This window comes from Canis lupus, chromosome 6 (assembly GCF_011100685.1).
Source record: "Canis lupus familiaris isolate Mischka breed German Shepherd chromosome 6, alternate assembly UU_Cfam_GSD_1.0, whole genome shotgun sequence".
Classification (NCBI taxonomy): Eukaryota; Metazoa; Chordata; class Mammalia; order Carnivora; family Canidae; genus Canis; species Canis lupus.
This window is the reverse complement of record NC_049227.1, coordinates 2,777,960-2,801,309: the sequence shown is the minus strand read 5'-3', so window position 1 is coordinate 2,801,309 and position 23,350 is coordinate 2,777,960. Positions and strand designations below refer to the sequence as shown.

Below are 23,350 nucleotides of genomic sequence, written 5' to 3'. Positions count from 1 at the left end.
CTGCAGGTTGGGAACTACTACTTCAGTCCATCTGCCATCCATCCACTGGTTCGTTCAGCAAGTAGTTATTGAGCACCAGGGCTGGGCACCGATCCCAGTGCTGGAGTTCAGCAGTGAACAAAACAAAGTCACTCATGGGAAAGGGCGGGCGTGGGGACAGACAATGAACAAATTAATGGGTAACATGATGGTTAGAGTGATAAATGCCAAGAAAAAAACTAGGGAGGTTGAAGGGATAAAGGACCAGCAATGGGGAGAGGTATTTAGGAAAGGTTTTCTGTGTAGGCAGCAGTTCAGCAGGTGCCTGAAGGAGAGAGTTTCAAACATACAGAGGCAACTCTGAGTTCTTCTTGTTAATCATCCTAAGACACTGCTCCCACAGAATAAAGGCAGCCATGTCTGACTGCCAATCTGGGCTCTCCATGAACTGTGCCCCACTCGCCCACCCTTCATCCCCTCTCACACCCAGGCTGACATGACCGCTCCCAGGTCCGCTTCCTGGCCTTTCCTGCCATGTCAGGGTGGTCACAGGGTAGTGTTTGTGTCATTCCTCCCGCAGAATATCCTTCCCCTCGTTTGCTTGTTTGCCTTATGCCCAGATGCAATATTTGCTTCAGGTACCACTATGAAACTTCCCCCAGTGTCTTCCTCCTCATTCTAGGAACGTTCATCCCAAAAAGTGTTCCGTGACCTCATGACATGTCTCGCTTCCATTTCCATATTCCTTGCCTGTCACCATTCTGTATTCCGGGAGGATGTTGATCACACGATAGCCAAAAGCATTTCTCTTGCTCCTTGACTTCTCCAAGAGGCAGGTCTCTTGTGTTTCTTAATGCTGGTGGCTTCCGCCTTAGCTGAAGGAGAAAGTAAAGGCCATGGCCCAGATGGAGTATTGAAATCATCTCTGGATTTCTCTATCTGTCCCAGCTTCCTCTGTGTGCCATTACCAAGATAATTGAGTTGGAAGTAGCAACATTTCCTTCATCTTCCTTCCTTCAGGCTCACAAGCATTCTTCACCCAAAGGGAGGGAGATTAATTGACTTCTTTTATCTTCCATTCAAATGAGGCTTTCATGTGAATCACCCTTGAGTCTTCCCCCCCAAACCCAGCCCTCCTAATCTCCCCTTGTTTGTTAGGGGCCAGGTGTAAAAAGGACAACACCACACACTCCACAGAGCCCCACGACCTCACCAGGTCCCCCTCTTCCCACTTCCCCTCCAAACGACTCGGACCTGGCATGACAACAGCTCGAGCAGGGAATGTCACAGGGGGGCGAGGCAGATCCAACCGGAAGCCGCACCAGCCACTGAACTCGCCACACACCGCCAGATGGTCTGGTGCAGCAACAGCCTTTCGGAATTAATAACTCTCCCTCCAGAGGGCCAGCTTCATTCAGGAACCGTTTCACATTTTCCAGCAAAGTGTGGTTTTTTTCCCATAGTGTTTTCTGGCCGCTCTGTTCTGGGGAGACTGCGGGGCCTGCTCACCATGGCAAGAGAGATGTCTCTTGCTCCCTCCACCTTTCTTTGCCTTTGGCTTCTGACAGTGCAGCTTTTAATCTAGAAATTATGGTAACTTGTATGTGCATTTTGAGAGTATATCATTGCTGCATTTAATTAACGGTTATTAGCGTTAGCGTACTGTGCTGTATTCTATGTCACAAATCATCAAGTCTCCCAGAGCAGTTATAGCAATTAAGAACTCCATCACACCTTCTGTATAGTCATTTGGTACTTTTCCAGGTCTTTTCAAAACTGGAAATTACTAATCAAATCATTTCTGCTCTGTGCCTCGATATCGTTTATTCCATTCCTAATGATGTGCGACTTTTTTTTCTTTGGCCGTTAACAGAGGCATCCTTGCGTCCAACCCATTTCACACCACCGTCATGCTTTAGCGAGGCGATAATGAACTTGCAGGAGGAAATGCAGGCTTTGGTTCTCTTTGCAGAGCACTCTTTCCTCTCCTGCTGGTGGGTGATTGAATTTTGAAACTGTAAAATGCATCGACAGACCTACAAACCTGACTTGCCAGAGCCACAGCCATCATGGTTTACCTTCAATTCAGAGCTCAGTGCGACTCCTGCCTCATCAATTTGTCATCCCTCTAAATGGAAACTAATTACTTCCCGGGGAAAGATCGCGGGCACATCCCAGCCTCGTGGCGGCGGCCCTCCTCGGTGAGGTGAAGGCAGAGGCCGCAGGATCTCACCAAAGGGGCCATTTCCCTCTCTGCCTAAATAACTGTCGGGAAGAATTTTTATTATTTCTGGCAGCCGTGAGCCTGCCGGCACATCCACTGAGGTCAGCCGTCAAGAGCGCATCTCACGTAATAGGTCACCTGGATGGACCTGAGTCAAAAGTCAGGGGCCATTCAACTGCCAGGTTTCTCCAAAAACACGCTGGCAGACTTCTGATGGTGTTTAGACGAAGACGAGCCAGCCTGCTGGCAGTGCGGCCCACCGCCTCCGGCCCCCCGAGGGGATTCTCTCCCTCCCCGTGCCCAAGAACGCTGGCCTGGAAGCATCGCTGGAATGACTGAATCACGGCCATCCGTGCAGCATCAAACAGACTGTGCCGCTGACAGCTGTAGGCAAGATTGACTTAGATCCGGTGCCAGGAGATCCGGGCCCGCGGGACTGCCAAGGCCCTGGCTCAGGGTGGTGGCGCTGGGGCCGGGCCAGGCCAGCCAGCTCGGAGGCTGTTGAACAATCTGATCAGAGGAGGCCTTGCCAGTTCCCCACCTTTGCCCATTTTGGATGCCGTCTGCCCAGGCCATGTTAAGCTGTCAGGCTGGCTGAGCGGTTTGGAACTCGGGCCGATCCCACCACCTCTGGGTCTGGGCTGAGCGGCACGGTCTTTAGCCTGGCCCTTGTGCTGCTCATTCTTGGACATCCTCCCAGCAGAGGTCAGACAAGACAGAGCAGAGAGGCTTATGTGGCTTATGGGCTTCAGTGGCCAATGGGGGGGGGGGGGGGCGGCGGGCATTGGACTGGGATTGTGTTGGGGAACGTGTCCTGGCCCCCGAGCTTATGGAGAGAAGCCCCAATCCCCAAAATTGCCCATCCCAAAACTCACTTCTGCTTCAGGACTTGTTCCTCAATCTTACCACAGGGCAGTGGAGCTGTGGAAGCTCTGGACGGCTGGGTGGAGTGGGCCATCTGAGCTGGGCTACGCCCCCAAACTCCTCCAGGCCTTGGCTCTTTTCTTTCTGCCACCATTGACTATGCTTGAACGAGATGGCTTTGAAATATAATAAAACTCAGAAAAAGAGTTACTCCAACTTGATCAACTCCACTTCTAAGTAAGAAAGAGTAATGGCTCCTTGAAACTGATGCTGCCTGTGCAATACCCTCTCTCTTACCCTCTCGGCAAACTCAAGACAAGGCATGTGGGGTCACGCTGTGTCTCTTCTGCTCTGTGCCATGTTTTCTGGGACTTGTACTTTAGTAAACAGGCAGGGACGACTCAGTGGGAGAGGAACAGATTTTCTCCATTTTACCGGTCTCTCACTACCTCGCCCGCCCGCCCACTCACCTGCCTTCTCATTCCGCCTCCCCATGCCCTGCTGCTAGCATGCCAGCATTGAGATGACACAGGAGATACAAGGACTGTGCTGCGTGTGTGTGGAATGCACACTCTCTTTGGAACCCAGACCATCCTATGTGTCCTAGCTCCAGACAGCATGGCAGAAAAAAACAGGGTTTTAAGAATCCACTCTACTTATTAGTTTCATCGCAGTTCGAGCCTGCCAGCAGTTAGCCATTCAGGAGGTGTCACTGTGGCCTGGTGGAGTGTCAGGAGACTATAGATGGCTGAACAATGCTTGCATGTGTCTTGAGCATTGGTTAACCCAGGGAAGCACTCGGCTTCCCTTTGTCTCCCATTTTGTCATTCATATTGTGGCAATAATGATAGTATCTACCTCCTCTAGGGCTCTGGTAAGAGCTAAATGAAGGTAAGCACATGAAGAACCTAGAGTAGTTTCTACTCTGCCCTAAGCCCAGGATGAAGATGAGCAGCTACTGTTAAAATTGGTGTCATCATAATCACCCCCACTGAATGATCTCCATTTCCTGCACCCCATGGTCTACCGGCTCACCAAGGCATTCCACCTCCCCAGACCTCAGGTTCCTCATCTGCAGCGAGAGAGAGAGGACACCGGGCTGAGCCTTGAAACAGTGCTTTCTGGTCTGACGGTCCTGAAGGGTCTGTGATGGGCTGGCGGGTTCGTCATCCGTGTGTGTAGCACTGAGAGTTGCACTATCTTGAATAGAATTTTTATACTCAGATCAGAAAGGACGAGCACAATAGAATGTTCAGATGGGGAAACATGACACACAAACTAGGAAATTGCTGAAAGGGATGGAAAGAATATTTGGAAAGAATCGATAGGACAGTGTGCTAAAATGAGCTTATTAAGATATTCCCACTGCATGAAGGATTAGAAGGCCTCTTTTGAGGAATATAGAGAGTTTAGATCCATTTTGAAATTAGGGACATACCTTTCCCTATTGACCTAAATCTCTGATGATGTATATCTCAATTTGAGCTTACAAAAAGCAGTAAACATATCAAAGCAAGATGAAGAAACACAGCTTACACAGAAGCGTGAATGGTGGTATGTGGGGGTGAGTCATCAGAGATTACCTGTGTGTCACATTTCCCATAGCTTAACAGTGTGCCTCAACTCTGTGGCACCTGGGTTCTTAGCATGTTCACAATCAGAAACTTTGCAGGCACAAGTAACAGAACTAAAATGGCTTAAAGAGTAGGAGAATTAATATTCCCAAACAGGGCTTCAGAGGGTAAGTGTATTGGGGCACTAGATTAGCTACTCTTCTCTTATCTTTCTCATCATGGTTTCAAAATGACACTGCAGTTGCCAGTCACCATTTCCCTGAGAAGCCACACTCGCAGAGAGGAAGCAAGGTTGGGGGGGGTGGTGTTTTTCCTCATGTATCTCTACCTTTTTATGAGGAAGAAATCATTTTCCAGAAGGCCCACAGCAGACTTCCTATCAGGTCTCATGGACTAGAACTGGGTCCTATCCCTGCTCCTAAAGCAGTCACTGGTAAAGGCTAATAGGATTTCCAAGGTTGGTCTTTGCCTCTGTAATGGAGGAAGGCTATGCAGTGCCATCCAGGACCCGAACAAAATTTGGGTTCATTAAACTCAAAGGCACTTGACAGGGGCAACCACCAGGGTCTGCCTGGGACCTTCAGGGTCATTGATTCCGACCAACTGCTTCATAGATTAGGAACAGACAAGACATTGAACCTCTGTGAACCCCAAGGATGTGAAGCGATTAGTAATAGCCCTACAACTAGAACCTCTTTCTTCTTACTGTCCTCCCCACTCCGGGTTCCTTCTGGCATTATTTTCCATTTCAGATGGTTCACATCAAACGCGTAACAATGACACATTTCAGTTGGTACTGTCACCACATAAATTAACTGTGCCAGCTAATTGATAGGTGACCTGGGTTTGAATCAGGGGAACAGGGATTCGTGTTGAGTACATGGCTAAGGACTGACTAGAGGAGTTCAGTAAACAGGATAGGGGAGGAAGTTTAAATGGGGTGATGATAATGATGATGGTAATGATCATAACATTTATTGAGCACTTACTGTCTCCAAGACCAAGTTCTAAGCTCCCTAAAATATTGTAGCTTATTTCATCCTCACAAAAGCCCTCAAGATGCAGTTTATTAATAAAATCTATACATATCTTGGGACGCCTGGGTGGCTCAGGCTGTTAAGTGTCTGCCTTCAGCTCAGGTCATAATCCCAAGATCCTGGGATAGAGTGCCACATGGGGCTCCCTGGTCAGCAGGGAGTCTGCTTCTCCCTCTCCCTCTGCTCCCCCCACCTTTGCTTGTGTTCTCTCTTTCCCTCTCTTTCTCTTTCAAAATAAATAAGATCTTCTAAAAATATATATGTATGTTTTGGGGATGCCTCATGGCTCAGTCAGTTGAGCAGCTCTTGGTTTCAGCTCAGGTCATGATCTTAGGGTACTGGGATGAAGCCCCAAGTCAGGCTCTGTTCTCAGCACTGAGTTTGTGGGATTCTCTCTTTCTCTCTCTCTCTTCTCCCCACCATTCATGCACTCTCTCTCTAAAATAAAAATCGTTTTAAAACCTATATATATTTATATGTATATAAATAAACTTTATATATAAGGATAAGGAGATAAATAGTTCACTAACTTATCAAGGTCATGCAGTCAGTGAGTAGTAAAGCTAGACCCAGGGAGCATGGCTCACAGTCTCCACTCGTGCTCATTTATGTCAGCTTGGCTTCATGTAAGCAAACTCATGAAATAGGAAAGTGCAGGGCTTTGTGAGGGGACTTCTGTATCTTGATTTAGCTGACAGGAGGATTTATATACAGCAAGATGTCATGGGAGATAGGGTAGGCAAAATTTTCACTAAATTCCCAAGTACCTAGAACTTGGTCTGGCCATCTGGATCCCGGCAAACACTGACGAACACATATGTGCACAGACAGGACACAAGCAGTGTTGATGAGCATGGCTTTTCCCTCATACTTTTGTTCTTCCATTTTGGAAGTAAGGGATGTTCATGTGTATCCGTAGGCAGTGAAGGCATCGCCAGATTATTATCTAAACACAGGGAATTAATGAGCATAAGGTCTTAGATTTATCAATTCTGCTAAAGATTGAGTACCCAAGTTCATATGAAAGACCACATCAAGATATCCCAAATTAGGAAAGGAGCCAAGTTATAGAAAACTGGAGCAGGCCCGAATTTAAGGGATGGTTTTATTGGTGGTACTTGTTTTGGTAGTCTGTAGTTCCCTCTCGGATACTTAGATCTTTTTTGACTCTTGGCAGCGGTGGAGTATTTTGTGGTTGTTGGATATGTCTGGCCTGACATCCAGATTCCTTTCTCTAGCGTAGATACCCTTAGTATAGTTCATATAACAACGTTCCTGTTTTATCTAAATAAAATGTTTAACATTTAAAAATAACATTATTGGGACGCCTGAGTGGCTCAGCAGTTAAGCGTCTGCCTTTAGCTCAGGGCATGATCCTGGAGTCCCAGGATCGAGTCCCACATCAGACTCCCTATATGGAGCCTGCTTCTCCCTCTGCCTGTGTCTCTGCCTCTCTCTCTCTTTCTGTCTCTGTCTCTCATGAAGAATTAAAGAAAATCCTTTTAAAAAAAAACATGATCACTCGTGCTTTTGTATTTCTTCCTTAGAAATCTAACTAATATACTCAATATATTTTAAATGGCTTCTGACAAATGCTTCACACTGGATACCTGGTTCTAATACTAATTCCAATACTTTGGTCTGTGAGCTTGAGTGAAGTACATTAACCTGTAGGATTCTCAGGTCCGTCTAGTCTTCCCTCTTGCCAGATGCCCTCTTGCTTGCCATTGTCAGTTCAAATCCTACCCCTCTCTGAAGGCTCATTTCAAATGCTACTTCCTGAAGCTCTCCTTGATATTAATTACTTCCTCTTCATTTCCGCCAAACTGGCAATAATCCACTGACATTATGTCCTGTCCTCTTGAAGTGTATGCGTCTTGAGATCCACGATTACATCTGGTATCTTCACTTACCTTTGCATTCCAGAATGCTTGCCCACAGTAGGTACTCACATGTTGAAAGGATGAATAAATCCTGAGATCATGGATTGGATTTGTTTCTCTGAAATCACCAATTTAGATCAGTGGTTCTCTTCCAAGGTGTTGGTCCCACTGGGGCATTGTAATCAGTTGTAAGTGTGTTGTAGTAATTGGTTATCAGCAATTGTTAAGGCTTGGAAATTTGCAAACTATTTACTGTTTTTATAAATTAGAATGATTCCCTTCAGTAATATCCTTTAATGATGATAATAATATTATCGCCCTTCAGTGCTAATGCTTCAACACGACTTTCTCCCTTGCACTGTGATTTGTTTCTTGAATTGAAGAGAAAGAGTGGAATTAGAGTCAGGACCCAGGTAATTATATGTAATCCACAGCCTATCTTTTCTGTGCCACAACCCATAATAAGCTAGAAATCATTGTTAATGGTTATAGAACTATGGAATTACTGCAGTGCTTTACTACTCTGCAAGATATGGGAGCGTTGTCAGAATGAACATTATCTGTCAATTTAGGAAAAGAATAACCATTATTTTAAACCAGGGTCAGCAAACATTTTTTGTAAAGGGCTAGATAGTAAATATTTGGGGCTGTGAGGGCCATGCAGTCTTTCAGCAACTCCCCAGCTCTGCTGGTTTCGCACAAAAGCAGCCAGAGGCAATACATAAACTATTGAGCCTTACTGTGTTCCAATAAAACTTTATTTACAAAAGCAGATGTTGGGCAAGATTTGGTCCACAGGTCTGTTCAAAGCTGAAGAACACACAGAGGAGTGTAAATGGTACCAGTTACTTTTTAAACACTGTATTAATCACATTGATTCTACTTCCTTGGTAATGGCTAAAGAGTTCCTGTAAAGCAAGGAAAACTATGGGATGGTGAACTAGTTTACTTATTTGCAAGAATATACAGTATTAGATATTTCAGGGTTAATAGTCTCTAGACTTTCTCAGCATAAGAAATAAGACTAAATTCTGTTCGTGGTTTGAATACAGCCACTGAGGCCAGTTCATTAAAGAAACGTGAGTATGGCATGATAAAGTACTTCATCTGTCAAGAAGTTTGCTTTTGTGGTATTGTATATAGCGCATTATTTTCTGTCTTGGTCGTTTCTCTCAGTGGGATATTCAGGTTCTACCTTCCTGTTTGGCGGTTTTGCTGATAATTACTTGAAAAATTGTCACTTCTCTTTTTAAATTACCTAATGGAGTAATAGCCTTTCTTCTTGACAGTCAAAAGGCCAATGAATACAACCATGTGAAACTCTTAAAACAGGGCCCCAAGTGCACAGCAAGTTAACTTGAAATAATTAGTCCCTGTAGTTGGGACACCCACAATGTATGTCTTAGAATACAAATTCAAAGTGATTCTGTCGCAGTCTCTGTGCTAGAAAACCGTCACAATAGGGTTCTGTGCACGAGGGACATCCCACACCGTCAGATTATTTTGGCAGTGCCTATATTTTGGGCCCCTGCCCACTTCCTAGGCTTTTGTGCTGTCTCACAGCCAAGACCTGCACCGGCCCCTCTAGAGTGCAGGCCCTCTCCAGTGCTCACCATGACAGGAAGAGTGTGCTCCCTGAGCTCTGGGGATAGGACCTCCCATCCCTGGCCAGGACTGTGCCCTGCTCCAGAGGCTCTTCAGCATCACCTGCCAAGTCTCTGTGCAGTCAGACCCGAGTCAAGGAGACCCAAGAAAGGAGCTGGTGCTCCACATATTCATCATGTCACAGTCGTCCCCTTTTCATGCTGACACAGGTTAAGCAGCTGGCATCTCAGTTGGCCCCTTGAGCCCACGAGGAGTGGAACCCTGTCATACCAGCTCGTTACAGAAAACCCAACTAAATATGGCTTTAAAAAAGAGATCCTCATCTCCCATTACAAGCCTATTTGTTGAGGCTCAGTGTTGACACAGAGAACACAGGCGCTTCTAGTCTTTCCACCTGCCATCTTGATATTTGGAAAATGACTTCCTTCATAGATGCAAGATGGCTACAGAAACTCCAAGTGGAATGTCATCTCCTCATGTGGCCCCATGCCACGCAGGAAGAAAGGAGGGAGATAATCATAGGGGCTCTTCCTTATGCTCTCTACTTCCACAGAGAGAATGTTCTCCGAAGCCTTCAGTAGTCTCCTTTTGGAGTTTACTGGTTAGAAGAGCATCACTTGCCCTCTAGCACAGGGGAATGAGATGGCCATGATTGGTTTGGGCCAATCATGGTCTCCCCTGGGGCTGGGCAGGTACCATAATTAGGGTTCTGTTGACAGAGAAGAAAGGGGAATGGCTATCAGATAAGCAGCCAACTGTGTCTGCCGCACCTGACCTAACCCCCCCAGTTGGTGACTAGAGCACCTTTTGCTTTGACCTACAAATTAAAGCCTTGCCAAGAGTCTACTGTCTACGGATAGTTCTCTGGAATTATTGCCAGCAGTCTTTCCTGATCATTAGCAGACATCTGGATTCCCCATCAGTGCTTTTTCTACCTGGCAGGACTTACAGATGCCTACTAGGATCTGAGCTTGCTGAGTCTTTGGGATACTAGGTCTTACCCAACTGGCTGACTCTTTTTGGTCCTTGGCACTTTGATCTAGTCCTTCTGGGGCATAGATAAGCCACCTTGGGACCCTTGATACATTTTAAAAAGTAATTTCATTTTTTGTAGTACAAATCATCCAATGCCTGTTTTTCCATTGTGGCACAAAATACATGACTTGTTATTGCCTTAATAGACTGTTTTAATTAATAGATAAGAATTTGAAAAATCAAATAAGTTTAAGGAGTTCTCCTCTGCCAATCCTAATTTCATGGCATAGTTTAAAATGTTATTTAATTCTGTGATTTAAACTACTGACTCTTGGTTTTTTGATATTACATACGTAAGATGGTAAGAAATTAAGAACTATAAGAATCAATTTCATCTGTGAGAGGCCCAATAGAACTAAGTCTTAAATACTCTGTAGTTTTAGGGCGATTGAGAGTTTGCAAAGCTCTTTCATATCTAATTTTTAAATACTTTCCATAACCATTACCTCCATTGTACAGATGAAGAGATAAGGCCATAAAAACTAAGAAGACTTGGGCAGGTCCTAGTGGTCTGGAGCTGACCCTTCTGAGTTCACTTCTGAGGCCCTTTCCTCTTTCCACCCTAGGAGTTCCATGGCCACGTGCAGTAAGATTTCAGTAGGCCATTTGTGTCTACAGATGTCCAGCCACGCTCCTTGCTCCTTTCAACCTCTGCTACTCTGCCCAAACTTCTGAGATTTCCTTCATCTACTTGGGGCAATTTCCACCAAGAAATAGAAAATGCAAGCAAAGTGGGTATCAGAGGTTCAGCTCTAGGTGACTTTAAAAAATAACAGTGGCTCGAAAAAGAAATTTCTTTCATATGGGAAAGTTTGTAAGTAAGCAGTGCAGAATCCTGTTTGTCTGAGCCCTCTGGGACCCAGTCTTCTTCCAGCTTTATGCTCCATGCAGCCCTCTTCTCATGGCTCAAGATGGACCTTCAGCCAGACATCGACCTTCCAAGCAGCAGGATAGGTGTAAAGGGTATGGGCAAAGGAGAAAGAGGAACTAGGGGCGAGGATCAAGAGTCAGATTCCTAGAAACTGTCAGAATTCTACCACAGGGCCTCTCCTAGCTTCAAGGAAGTTTGGGAAATGTGTTTCTATTTTTGACTACTACATTGGATTAAAATTCTAATACCGTGGAAGAAAAGGATGATGGGTAATAGGGGACTACTATGAGAGCTTGCAGAAAGTGTGGAAAAGCAGCAAAAAAAATGTGGCCTGAATTGCCATTAGGAAACCTTTCCATTAGGAAGCTCTTGTTGGTATCCTTTGTGAAAGATATCTGATGTTTCTGTTTCTCTATTCATTCAACAGGTATTTATTAAATACTTAGTATGTATCAGTCACTGTTGTAGATGCTGAGGACATGAAGTGGGGAGAAATATGGTGGCAGAGGCAGAGGTGTTGCTCTTTGGTCAAGGAAGGATTCTCTTGAGGGTGACAGCTGAGCCCCAGAAGGATGTGGAGGAGTGAGCCATAGGACGATCTGCGGTGAGATATGTTCTAGGCAGACGGAAGAGTAAGTCAAAAGGCCCTGAAGTACAAATACACTCAGTGTGTTCAAGATCTGTGGATCTATGCAAAGAGGCAGATGCTGTGGCTGGAGCAACGAGCCAAGGGAGCATGGTCAGCAGCAAAGTCTTAGAGGTAGTTAAGGGTAGACCCCACAGGGCCTGAGGGACCATAGTAAGGAGGTTGGGATTCATTCTCAGTGGTAGAGGAAGTTGTCAGATGGCTTTGATCAGGGGCATGACACGGTTTTGTTTGGATATCCCAATTGGTAGGCAACCCAGTGTCACAGATCTGTTGGACTAGTCAGTGAAGGTCCTTACTTCTCTGGGGGTGTCTGGCCATGCCTTCCTGCAGTGACCTTGCTCTGTTCTTGCATTAAGACAAGTTATAATCTACCTTGAACCCACACCATAGGGAGACTCTGCTCCAACACAGCCATGCAGAGGACAAGCATCCCCCACCACGTGCTGAGTTTCAAGACCCAGATTTCACACACAACCTACGAGCAGGTGTATAGATCATGCTGGGACTATGTCATATCTGTATTAAAAATCACAGAAAGAATCCAGAAACATTTTTGGGGACCAGGAACATCAAAGCCAAATGCCAAGTTCTGCCAATTACTCTTCTCCAAGACCCCTCAGGTGCTTTGCTCATACCCCCTGATGGTTTCTCTGTGGCTTTCTGATGGCAGTCTGTGGTTTGCCTAAATGTCCCTCTGGCTTGCTAATGTCAGGACAAAGCCCAAGGATGAGGAGAATGTGGTTGCCAGTCAGCAGTCATTGCAGACGTCCTCAGCGTGTGTGGGCTGAAGTTAACCCACAGCCTTGCTGCCTGCCTCCCCAGCTTCGTGTGCACGGACACATAATTCAGGAAAATTCCATTGACACCGTGTACGACTGGAATCAGCGCATTTCCTCCAAAGAGGCAGGGGAGCTACTTCTCAGCAGACTGAGTTGTAGAGTCTCTCTGGCATGCAAAACACAGACCTTTGTATTAGAAGTGAAATATTTAGATAGGGATCATTATGGAGCTCTTTTTACAGCAAGGCAGGCCTGATAAACAGAGGGAGCGAGCAAGGAAGCACAAAGGAGGTAATAATATCTGATTAGCTAAGCAGCTGGATAACTGAAGGAGAATTTGTTAAAAACCTATCAAGACATCAAAGCTAGATGTGAGTTGCTCTGTCAGCCTGGGCCACTTGTGGAGCTGTCTCCGGAATATTACCAGTGTCTAATTGGCTGCTATTTTTTCCCCTAGTGCCACTTCCCGACTCAGGGATCCGGGCTGTGTAACCCAACCCGCTGCTGTCGTCGGGGCTTTTTTCCATCCCTGCCATGGCAAGGGATGCCGGCCTGGGGTCACCTCAGTCACCCCAGTTGTATGTGACCATGTGCCAGCAGGAGCAAGCAACCTCGGGTTTCTGGGGATCACGGGGAAAGAACCCAGAAGCTTGGCCCCCCCTTGAGGCCCTGGGAGGATTAGTTCTGTAGCACCCCAGATTTGGCAAGTGACTCGTTTTCCAGTGCATGGCACACCCAGTCCTTTTGGTGTTCTTTTCCCCTTTAGCACTGGTATCTTTGAGGCACCACACTTTCTCTGCCCACAGCAGAGGAGACAAGGAAAACCATGAAGCTGATGCTTCCTCCGACATGGGCCTTCGCTGAAGCAGGAGCGAGCACTTGCTGTAGTGAGAGTCTCCCATTTGCCTCAGTCTCCTGGTCCTCTGGTGGCCCAAGACAGGTGATCCTCAGGTCTGGCCTGGTCGGTACCTACCTTGTACGTGGCAGTCAAAGTTCCTTTTGGCTGGGACATCTCAGCCTCTGACCTGAGGATGACCGTCCTACTTGCGGAGCCCCTAAAGGTCTGCCTGGGGCACCGGGGGTGCCTGTGATGGTGGAGCCAGAGCTCCTTCCTCCCCCCACCCTGCATATACCTGCACGCGTGCTAGGGCACAGAGGAAGCAGGCTCCTGGTCTCTTTGGGTAAGGGCTTCGAAGCTCTGCTGTCACCATGGTGCTGGCTGCTGTCACCACCCAGAGCCTTTGATCCGTGTCTCTGCTGAATCCAGCCCCTCATGGAGGCTGATTGCTTTGAACCCAGGGCCAGAGCCCCCTCTCTGACTCTGAGTTCCCTTATACAACCAAGGGTACCCAGGTTGGTGGAAGGGGGGGTAGCTTCTTTTTATCTTCCTATATTTTGAAGGATGGATTATTTCAACATTATCCCATAGGATTTTTAAGAACACCCAGGGGAGTGTTTCAGAGCCTAAAAAGCAAAGAATTGCAAACAGGAGACCAGGGTCTGGGCAACTTCCTCTGCAGTTTAGTATGGATAAACCACATGCAGATAGAAAATAGAAAGAAAAGGGAATTTGTCGTAAGGCCGCATGTCTTCTTATTTGGGGTGCAAGGGAAGTGGAGAAATCTGTCATGGATAAAATCCAACTTTAATGACAATCTGAAGCCCTGAAGCACAGACATATTGCAGAGCTAATGTATTATTTTGTTTTTGTTTATTCTGCAGAAATGGGGAAATTTCATTTTTTAGTAGAATTACAAGCTCTCCTTTTATTATTCACAGGCCCTAACATGCATAGCCGCCTGAGCCAGAGAGCTCTCAGCAATTTTAATACCAGCTTCTTTGCGAATCTAAACTGGTTTTCCAGCCCACTCCCCGGTGAGCCTCGGGGGTTGTTGGAGCGTGTTATACATACGGAAAGCTTCCTAGGGCAGCTTGGCAGTCCTGTGTTTTCAGAGGAGACCAGCAGCCTTGCTGTGAGGCTTACCTGAGCTCTGACAGGAAAGGATGATTCCTGGGGATCACCAGTGGGAGGCCGCCGTGGACCTGGAGTAAGGGTCATGGTCAGCTTTGGCAGGGCCTCTCTTGGAGATTTGCTTCCGGGCCATCCCAGTGGCAACCAGTATAACTCTCCTCCAAGTCCTGAGCACTTGCTGGATGTCACTCTCGAGACTGGTGACTCTCCACCTGGTTTACACGACAGGAAGTTTCGAAAGTCTTAACTCCTGGCTCCAGCTCACATTCTGATTTCAGTGATGTGGATGTGGCTAGGAATGCCTAGCTCCATCTAGGTAGTTCTGTGTGCAGCTTGGGTTGACAACTAATGCCCTATACCCTCATCGTCTCCAGCTGCAAGACAGGGTTGATACCCACTGACTGTGTGACCTGGGGCATGTTTGCTGAGCCAGCTTAATTGCCTGCAGGATCATGGAATAACCATGTTGCTGATATCGCCTCCCTCCCAGGGGTTATGGTGAGGATTCAATCCATATATATCCCCCAGGGGGCTGCTATAGTCCGGGCACTGTCAGAAGAACTGGGCTTCGGGGAGGTTGGGGAGACAAAAAATCCAGAGTCCCCACCTTTGTGGAGATACCGGGAACACAGAGACACTTACCAAGGTCTACAGTAATGTCAGTGATCAGTGCTACGAAGACTAATATGGCCCAGGGAGGGATCCAGGCCCCTAGGTCCGCGCAGGTCCCGAGCAAGCAGAGAGATGAGGAAGCAATCGAGTGACTGAGCCCCAATACAACACATCTGTATGACACCCTCGCGTCATGCCTGTGGAAAGCAGAGTGGGGTGAGATAGGAGAAAGCCTTGCCTATGCCCTTGCCTCCTGCCCCACAGCACCTACCCTTTCTGCTGAGGTGAAGAGCTGCCAGTAGGAAGCGTGCCCCATGGGACAAGCCCTGGGCCAAATGCATTTTGTGTATCCTATCATGGTATCCTCACTGGGTGAAGTGGGTATTGGGTTTTCAACTCTATTTTACGTTAGAGGAGCCAGGGCTTTGCCATGTTACAGTTTGCCTGTGCCCCCCCCCCCCCAGGCTACGGAGCAAGTGAGTGGAGAAGTCTTTCCCCCCAGCCTGCATTATCCTCCCTCCTCTAAGCCACCCCGCATGCCGAAGGCCGACAGTGCATCAAGGACCGGTAGGTCATTCAGTCATCCATCCCCAAGACCCTCTGCTTCTTCTCTTGTTCCACACCTTCTCCACACAGGACCCAGCATGATTGCAGATGCAAAAGAGAGATCAGGCTGCTGCATCCCCCTGTTTGAAAGGTCCAGAGGCTTCCCAGTGACCTTGAATACAATCCAGACTCTGCCCTTGAGGTTCCTGCTCTAGCCTCTGCAACCCCTCCACCAGTCTCTCCCCATCTCTCCCCCACTCCCCACTCCTGTTCCTGGGGCTTGTTCGGCTCCTTCCCTCCTCAGCCATGTCCTCTACCTACAAAGCTTCCCCTGTGACTCATTCTCTCCAGGTGTGGAGACCTGACCCATTCTCATCCTTCTGCAGATGGAGCCTTCTTGGCCCCCTTGGCCATCCCCACCTCAGTTTGGCTGTCCCGATACCGGTCAGGTCTGCAATTTGCTTATTTACTTATCTAATTTTTTTTGTTTTTTTGTTTTGTTTTGTTTTTTAAGATTTTTATTTATTTATTTATTCATGGGAGACACAGAGAGAGAGAGAGAGAGGCAGAGACACACAGGCAAAGGGAGAAGCAGGCTCCATGCAGGGAGCCTGACATGGGACTCGATCCCCGGTCTTCAGGATCACACCCTGGACTGAAGGCGATGCTAAACCGCTGGGCCACTGGGGCTTCCCTAATTTTTGTTTTTGAGAGAGAGAGCTTGCATCAAAGGAAGGGTCAGAGAGAGAGAGAATCCCAAGCAGGCTCCATGCTCAGCACAGAGCTCAACACAGGGCTGGATCTCACAACCCTGAGACCATGACCTGAGCCAAAATCAAGAGTCAGACAACTGACTGAGCCACCCAGATGCCCCTGCTTATTTACCCTATTTCTCATTCTCCCCGACAACAGTGTAGGTACCAAGAGTGGACTCTCTCTGTTCTTGTTCACAGCTGGCATTTGAATTCAGCCAGGGCAGCTGGCGCTCTGGCATGCCACCCCTCATTTGACGGGGCAGCTAAGACAGGGGCAGAAGTAAGGGAAATGGCAGGGAAAATACAGGGCCCACCAGAAGAGAAAAAACTCTGCGTGACAGTGCCAAAGGCCCACTGCTGTGGGAAGGTGCCCTCAGATGAGCTCTGCCCTGTGGGTGGGCTTCACTGGCTAGAATTAGGTAGAAGGGGAAAGGTGGGGGGGCATTGCCTTGGAGAGCACATCAGGGAGGGCTCAAGGGGCAGAAGAGGGCCCCAGAGCCCTTGGGGTGTAAATAGGGAGGAGTTTTCTTTGCTGGCACCTAGGAAGGAGGCCAGCAGGAGGAGGGGGCATGGGGTGCGCACACATCTGGGGTAGGGCTCAGACCTTGGGTAGAACTGATTCCACCACCCAGAGCTTTGTAACCTTGGGCAACTTCCTTAACTCCATCTGAAAAATGGAGATGATGATGTCTTCACTTTGGGGAGAGTCAAGGGAGACACCGCTCTCTGTTCACCAGGGCGCCCATAAATGCTGGCGAGGACTGGCCCAGCCACCCAGGCTGGGAAGGCGTACCCGGCCCCGTGGCACAGGCAGGCCCTTCACTCAGGGCTGACGCATGGACTTATTTGGAGACAATGGCTCTCAGATACGGACCTTTGACATATTCCTGACATAAAAAGAACTTAGAATGCTAACCTTCTCAGAAAGCCAGACCCACCTCTGCCAAATAACACCTTCATTGCCTGGGAAAAAGTGGGAACCTTTTCTTGCAGTTCCACAGAGCACTTGCCTGGTGAGCCAGGCTGCAAGTGGGAGACGGACCCCTGAAGCAGGAGACGGGGGCTGGGCAGGGGCTGCCAGCCCTTCCCACGTGCCCAGGCAGCTCTGCTGACACAGCCGTCCCTCTGGATGTTGGCACCGGGTGGGAAGGGCCACATTACTCTCCCAGCCCACAGCAGAATGCTTTCTGTTCATGACATGCGGGGGGGTGGCTTGGGTAGCTGAGCCCGGGGCGGTGGATGGGGCCTCATCAGAAGAGTGGGGAGACCCTAAGATGCACTTGATCCTAGTCAGGCACCACCGCCCAGCCTTTCCCTGAGCCAGGCTGTGGCCGTGGGCCCCAGAGAGCAGAAAAGTCTTACAGGAAGGAAAGGGAAATCCCAAGGACTGCCTGGGAGACAATCCTCATTTCCAAACCCAGCAGGTCACCTGGCAGATAGTACGTGGGCAGTGATTCATTAGGACGCTGTAATCCCCCATGTTAAAGCAGAGTTATCACTGCATCTTGGGGCCAGGAGGGAGAAACGGGACTTCATAAATCACTCCTCTGGCTCTGTTGCCTACATGCCTAAGCCTGTAGCAATTTATCCCAGATGAGGAAATAATAATGTCGCTTTCCACAGCCTTTTCCTGGGGGAAGGTTCCATGACCGAGAGTAGGTAGGTGTTTAAAAGACTCTGGGCTGTACCCTGTTACAAGGCCAGCGTAGGTAAGGTCTTCCCTGCCTTCCGCCTCTGCTCCTGCCAAGCCTTGTCAGTGGAGGGATGCAGCAGTTTTGAGAGCACACGGAGCAAGAACTTCAACTTGGGCTCTCAACTTTTTCAGCTTATTTTGCAGAAAGTAAACTGATGTCACTGGTCTTTCCCTCCCCCTAAAGTGTGATTCTTGAGCCATGCTATGGAAGACAGGGTAGCTGAGGGGTTTTGCTGTTACTACTTGCTAGTTTCTGCTGCTTTTCAGCTGGACATCTGTGGTAATTTTCAGACACATTTCCCCACTTTCCAGGTAGAAGATGATGGTAAGTTCTATGGCACAAGAAGGAGGTTCTTTCTGAGGAACTGGAGGTTCTATACATTCATTAGAATAAAGGCAGCACTGGTAGCAAGGGGAACCTGAAGGGAATAGAGGCATGAATGTAATAGATGTTTGTTTCTCATCCATCAGTCTTGACATGGATATTCCTAGTGCCCCATGAATCTCTGCCATGCAGTGATTCGGGAAACCGGCTTGTTTTGTCTTGTGGCTTTGACATGCCCTAAGCCTCCTACTCTTCTCCATCCACCCAGCCCAGGGGAAGGAGACGAGAAGTGACACATACCTCCTCTGCTTCTGGGTCGTCGCCAGGAGATGGTCATGTGGCCTTAACTAGCTGCAAAGGGCATGGGAGTGGCCAGGAGATAATTTCCTTCATTGGGCAGTTGCTTACCTATGACAACTCTGTGCTATAGAAGGTCATGAGTTTGGCTCCTTCTCTCTAAAAAAAGGAATAAAAATATTTTTTAAGATTTCTTTTTAAAAAGAAACAAAGAAAGGGGCACCTGGGTGGCTCATTCAGTTGAGCGTCTAACACTTGGTTCCAGCTTAGGTCACGATCTTGTGATTGTGGGTTCAAGCCCCCTTTTGGGCTCTATGCTCAGCCTGGAGTCAGCCTCAGATTCTTTCTCCCTCTTTCCCTCCTGATTCGCTCACACTCACTCTTCCTCTGTCTCTCTAAAAATGAATAAAATCTTTTAAAAGAGAGAGAAAGAGAGAGAGAAGGATCGTGAGTTTGGTGGGTACTTAGTGACTATTCGGTGCCACATCTCAGAGTGAGTCTCACCATTTTCCCAGTAGAAACATGGTCATGGCTTAAGTCACATTGTCAGCAGTGGGCTCTGGGCCTGAAACCAAATAATCGGGCTATCATTGTTGGGCTTTGCTTGTTTGTTTTCTGACGGCACTAAGATAGAAACAGAATTGTTGGTCCAGAGGGTAAGAAGGGCAGAAGCCAGCTAAAGCAAGATGGACAGACTGACATTCTGTCCCTACTGAGCTTTTTGATCCTTGCAGTCGACTAGATCTGAAAAATCACTCTTCAGTTTACAAGACAAGGAAGGCCCCTTGGTGTTTGTTGTCTTTTCCTAATTCCAGACCTGCCTCATCCCTTCAGTCACTGGTACTTGGACCTGTAAAGCTAACAGGTTTGCATCAAATTATGATGTGGCTGCCTGTGTCCGAGAGATTCATGGGTACCTGTATTTCAGGAGGCCAGTCGTGCCCTACTGGCTGGGAGGACGGGATAGCTGGGAGGCCTCATGTGGTACTTGGTGTCGTCGCCGAACTGACACAGTGATGAACCCCCCCTCATTTCTCTCTGGGTTTAGTTCCCTCACAGTCTGAGCAGCTGTACTGACGTTTTGAGGGCCCGCCCAATAGCTTTCACATGTAAAGATGGCCTTTTTATATTCAAATTTTAGTAATATGTTATTTAATCATTAGGCAGTTTACTAAGTGTGTATTTGTGGCCATTGTTCTTTGTGAATGCCCAATCACCAAAGGGAAACATGTAGAAACAAATGCATTCTTTCAAGAACTGTAGTTTCCAGGGTGGGGAGCGAGGGACACACCTTGGGGTTGGCAGCATGTGCACTGCGTACGTGCTGGGGGCTGGTCAGTGGGGCAGCACTGGGATGCTCTGACCCCACGCTGAGGCCCAGCCAGGAAAACGCCAAATGACGTGAAATTGCTGACATTCGAGCATTTTTGTCCTTCAAAATAGCAATCCCAGTGGATTTGGACTCACACTAAACTGGGTTTCCAGTGAGGCTTTGTCCCCAAGGCTAGAGGACTCCATTTTTCCCCACCTCTGTCACGGTCATGCCGGGGTTCCTTGCAGTAAGCAGAATCACACATCACAGATGTGGTGGCGTTAAGTCCTGCTATATACGGTGTAAATACAGGCACCGAACAGGATAGCGTGACCCCTGTACCAGGGTGCATGTGGCTGCTAGAGGAAAGGGTCGTTGTCCAAAAGAGCTCCGCAGAGGGCACTTGGCATCTGAGCAGGAGCTCCTGACAGGTGGGTGATGCCCAGATTGACAGGAGGCCAGGACAAGCAGCATCTCAGCCGAGCCTGGAGAAGCAGTTCTATGAACTGGTTACAAGCCTGGGACCCTGGAACTGAGTGCAAAACCTAGATTCCCCCCTCTTTCTTGCTGGCTTCGACTTCTCTGTACACCAGTTTCTTCACCCACAAAATGGGAATAACAATAGTAATATTATAGTTCATGGGCTGGATTAAATGAGTTCATATATGTGCAGGGCTCAGAGGCACTGAGGGCATTTGACAAGCAGTGATGAGTTCAGCCTGATGTGTTGGGAATGGGGGAGAAGTATGTTCCAGAACATAGGACTGAGCCCACAGGACAGAGGTTTGGGGATGGTTCCCCCAGCTGGAAGAAGCCCACAAGTTGGCCCATCACTGGGGTAGATAATGGCTCATTATCTACCTTTCTATGCTTTCCTCTGCCCCTCTTCCTGTCTTAAAATCTCTCTGGTCCTTTTATTTATAGGAAGTGTACAGGTTTTCTCGTTGTGTTTTTTGTTTTGTTTTGTTTTGTTTTGTTTTGTTTTGTTTTTACAATACATGGATGGCTGTAGATTTCTCTGCACCCTCAAGGGTACCTACAACACTGTTCTGGTTCAGTTTGCAGTGTCCGGGAGGGTGGTCAGAACACATCTCACAGCTCCTTTGCTGCCGTTCTGCTGTGGTCTTTTTGATGGTGCAGGCTGCACCCTGGGGCTAATTGTGTTCCTGGGAGTTGGAAGCTCTCACCAGAAGGTTAAATCAGCAACAGGAGAGCAACACTCCCAGCAACCTCAGAAAGAATGGGAAATGATGCTCTTGAAGGAACAGGGAGCTACTTGCTTTTGCTGTGTTCCAGGACCATCATCTTGGGGGGAAAAAAAAAGAGTTCTCCTCCCCTCCTTGTCTCTGCCTTCCCACAACACACCTTGTACTAAATACATTTTTCAGACCTGACTTTGTGCAAACACAATGTTGTTCTGCAAGCATTAAAAGGCAATTTAGTACTCAAAGGATTAAAAGCTCATGTTAAATTGAAGACTACACTTGGCATAAACATTAAAAATTGACAGAACACCCTGCACATTAACTGCACCAGGGCTTCATAATTAGCATTTAAAAGTAAAACATCATTTCCTTACTGTTTCCTACTTACTCATTTATAATGCATTTATTATAATACAGATGTGAGCAGGAGGCTTTCTACAGTCATCAGCAAATGAAAAATATACCTGAGCTGAAAAAGAAACCAGGGTTTATTAATCCAGCCTAAAAAAGCCAGACCAGTGGAAAAAGTCCCTTGCTGGGCTGGTTTGAAAGCTTTGCACTTCCCTCTGGAAGATCGACACAAGGACCCCAAAGAAATCACCTTGATGTTTCTTTTCCTTTCACTAGCAAATGCTGGGCAGAAAATCCAACCTGGCTTTTGCTAGGCACAGGCTGGCATCTAAAATCGATCAGCTGGCAGGCCACCCAGGGATGTGGAAAGAGCTCATTGGCTCATTGCTGAGGCTTCTTCAAAACTTTGGGAAGACTGCAATCCAATTTTCCAATTGGAAGTGGGATTCTGCTGACTTAGTGCAGATGGCTGAGTTGGTAAACGAGGACACCTGTTCACTACACCTTTGGGCTCCTGCTTAAATTGAGGCTTTTGTATTTAGTTGTGATCAAATTTGTACATCTGAATGCAATCCAAACCTGATCTTCCTTCCTCTTTCATTCATTCTGAATTTGCTGCTGTGGCTGGTTTTACATGCACTCACCTCTGCCCCCTCTCAGCATGCAGGGTAGTAGTTCCCAAACTTTGGGGCACCCTGTGGTCACTGGGTGAGGGGGTGCTCACTAAGATGTAGACAGTGCCAGAGCAGGTCCAGAGCAAGGCCTGAGAGCCTGCATTTCTAACACAGTCTGGGCTGAGGTGATACCCCTGGATCATCCTTGGAGTACAGAGGTCGGATGGACACTCTCAAATCAGTGTTCAGCAGATGCAGAGGACCCTCAAAGGCTGCCAGGCCCCTGTGGGAAACCCATGGAGATTACAGAAATCGCCAAACATGGTTCTTGCCCTGGATGCATTTACTCCAAAAATGTCTGAGAACTCATTATCTGTCTCTGGCTTCTCCTGCTGGACCTCATTTGCAGTGTGACTGAGGACCTTTCCTTGGTGTCATCTAGAGATCCTGACAGGCATGTTCTGCTAAAGCAGACCTCCCTGGCTGTCCCCAAGTGCCCTCAGATTCCCTGGCTGGGGCAACTATGAAGTTTATTGGGTGAGCCAGTTGACAGGACAGATATAATATCTGGGCTGCAAGGCCAGTCTGGGTGAACACATGACATAAGAGTGTTAAAAGTGGAAGAGAATTCTGAAAATAGATTTCACCCTTGTCTGAACAGTGCCAGGGACTGGCTCAGCCCACGGGATGCCTCAGCCTTGGAGGATTTGGGCAGTGAAGCACATGTCCCTGGGGTGCCACCGGGGTGGGTAGCAGCGCAGGAGAGAGCAGGGCTCCTCCCAGAGCCAGGTTCCCTAGGAACCAATTTGGCACCTGCTCTATGGCAATTTCTTGGAGGCAGAGAGAGAAAAGAGGAGGCTTTAGGACAGATGTGGGAATAGGCTGAGACAAGCAGGCCCCTTATATTTTCTTTTCATCATTTTAATGATTTTTAAAATTCCAGAAATGTATTCATACTCCTACGTGACTTCAAAATGCCTCTCTCTCACGAAAAACCATGAGCTAAAACACCCAGACAGCAGTCAGGAGCAAGGCCTGCTGTCTGAAGGGTGAGGACAGGGGCTGGATTCTGAGTCAGGTTCTCATGGAAGCCTGGCAGGGCCTGGAGGGCGGTGGCGTGTGGTCTGCAGGTTTGTTAATTACCACCGTGTTTTTATGGGGAGATCCT

The 23,350-nt window shown here is 47.8% G+C and overlaps 1 protein-coding gene and 1 long non-coding RNA gene across 12 annotated transcripts in view; one reads left to right on the top strand and one right to left on the bottom strand.

The window, feature by feature from the left end:
- AUTS2 (activator of transcription and developmental regulator AUTS2) overlaps positions 1–23,350 on the top strand; it is a 1,128,325-nt gene that overhangs the window by 994,285 nt on the left and 110,690 nt on the right. The gene's annotated exons all lie outside the window — the stretch shown is intronic.
- Positions 8,336–18,851, bottom strand: LOC119872134. The gene is made up of 4 exons (XR_005360510.1): positions 18,704–18,851; positions 15,115–15,281; positions 14,485–14,684; positions 8,336–12,666 (listed from the first exon to the last, which is right to left on the bottom strand). It is a non-coding gene; the product is annotated as an uncharacterized LOC119872134 (long non-coding RNA).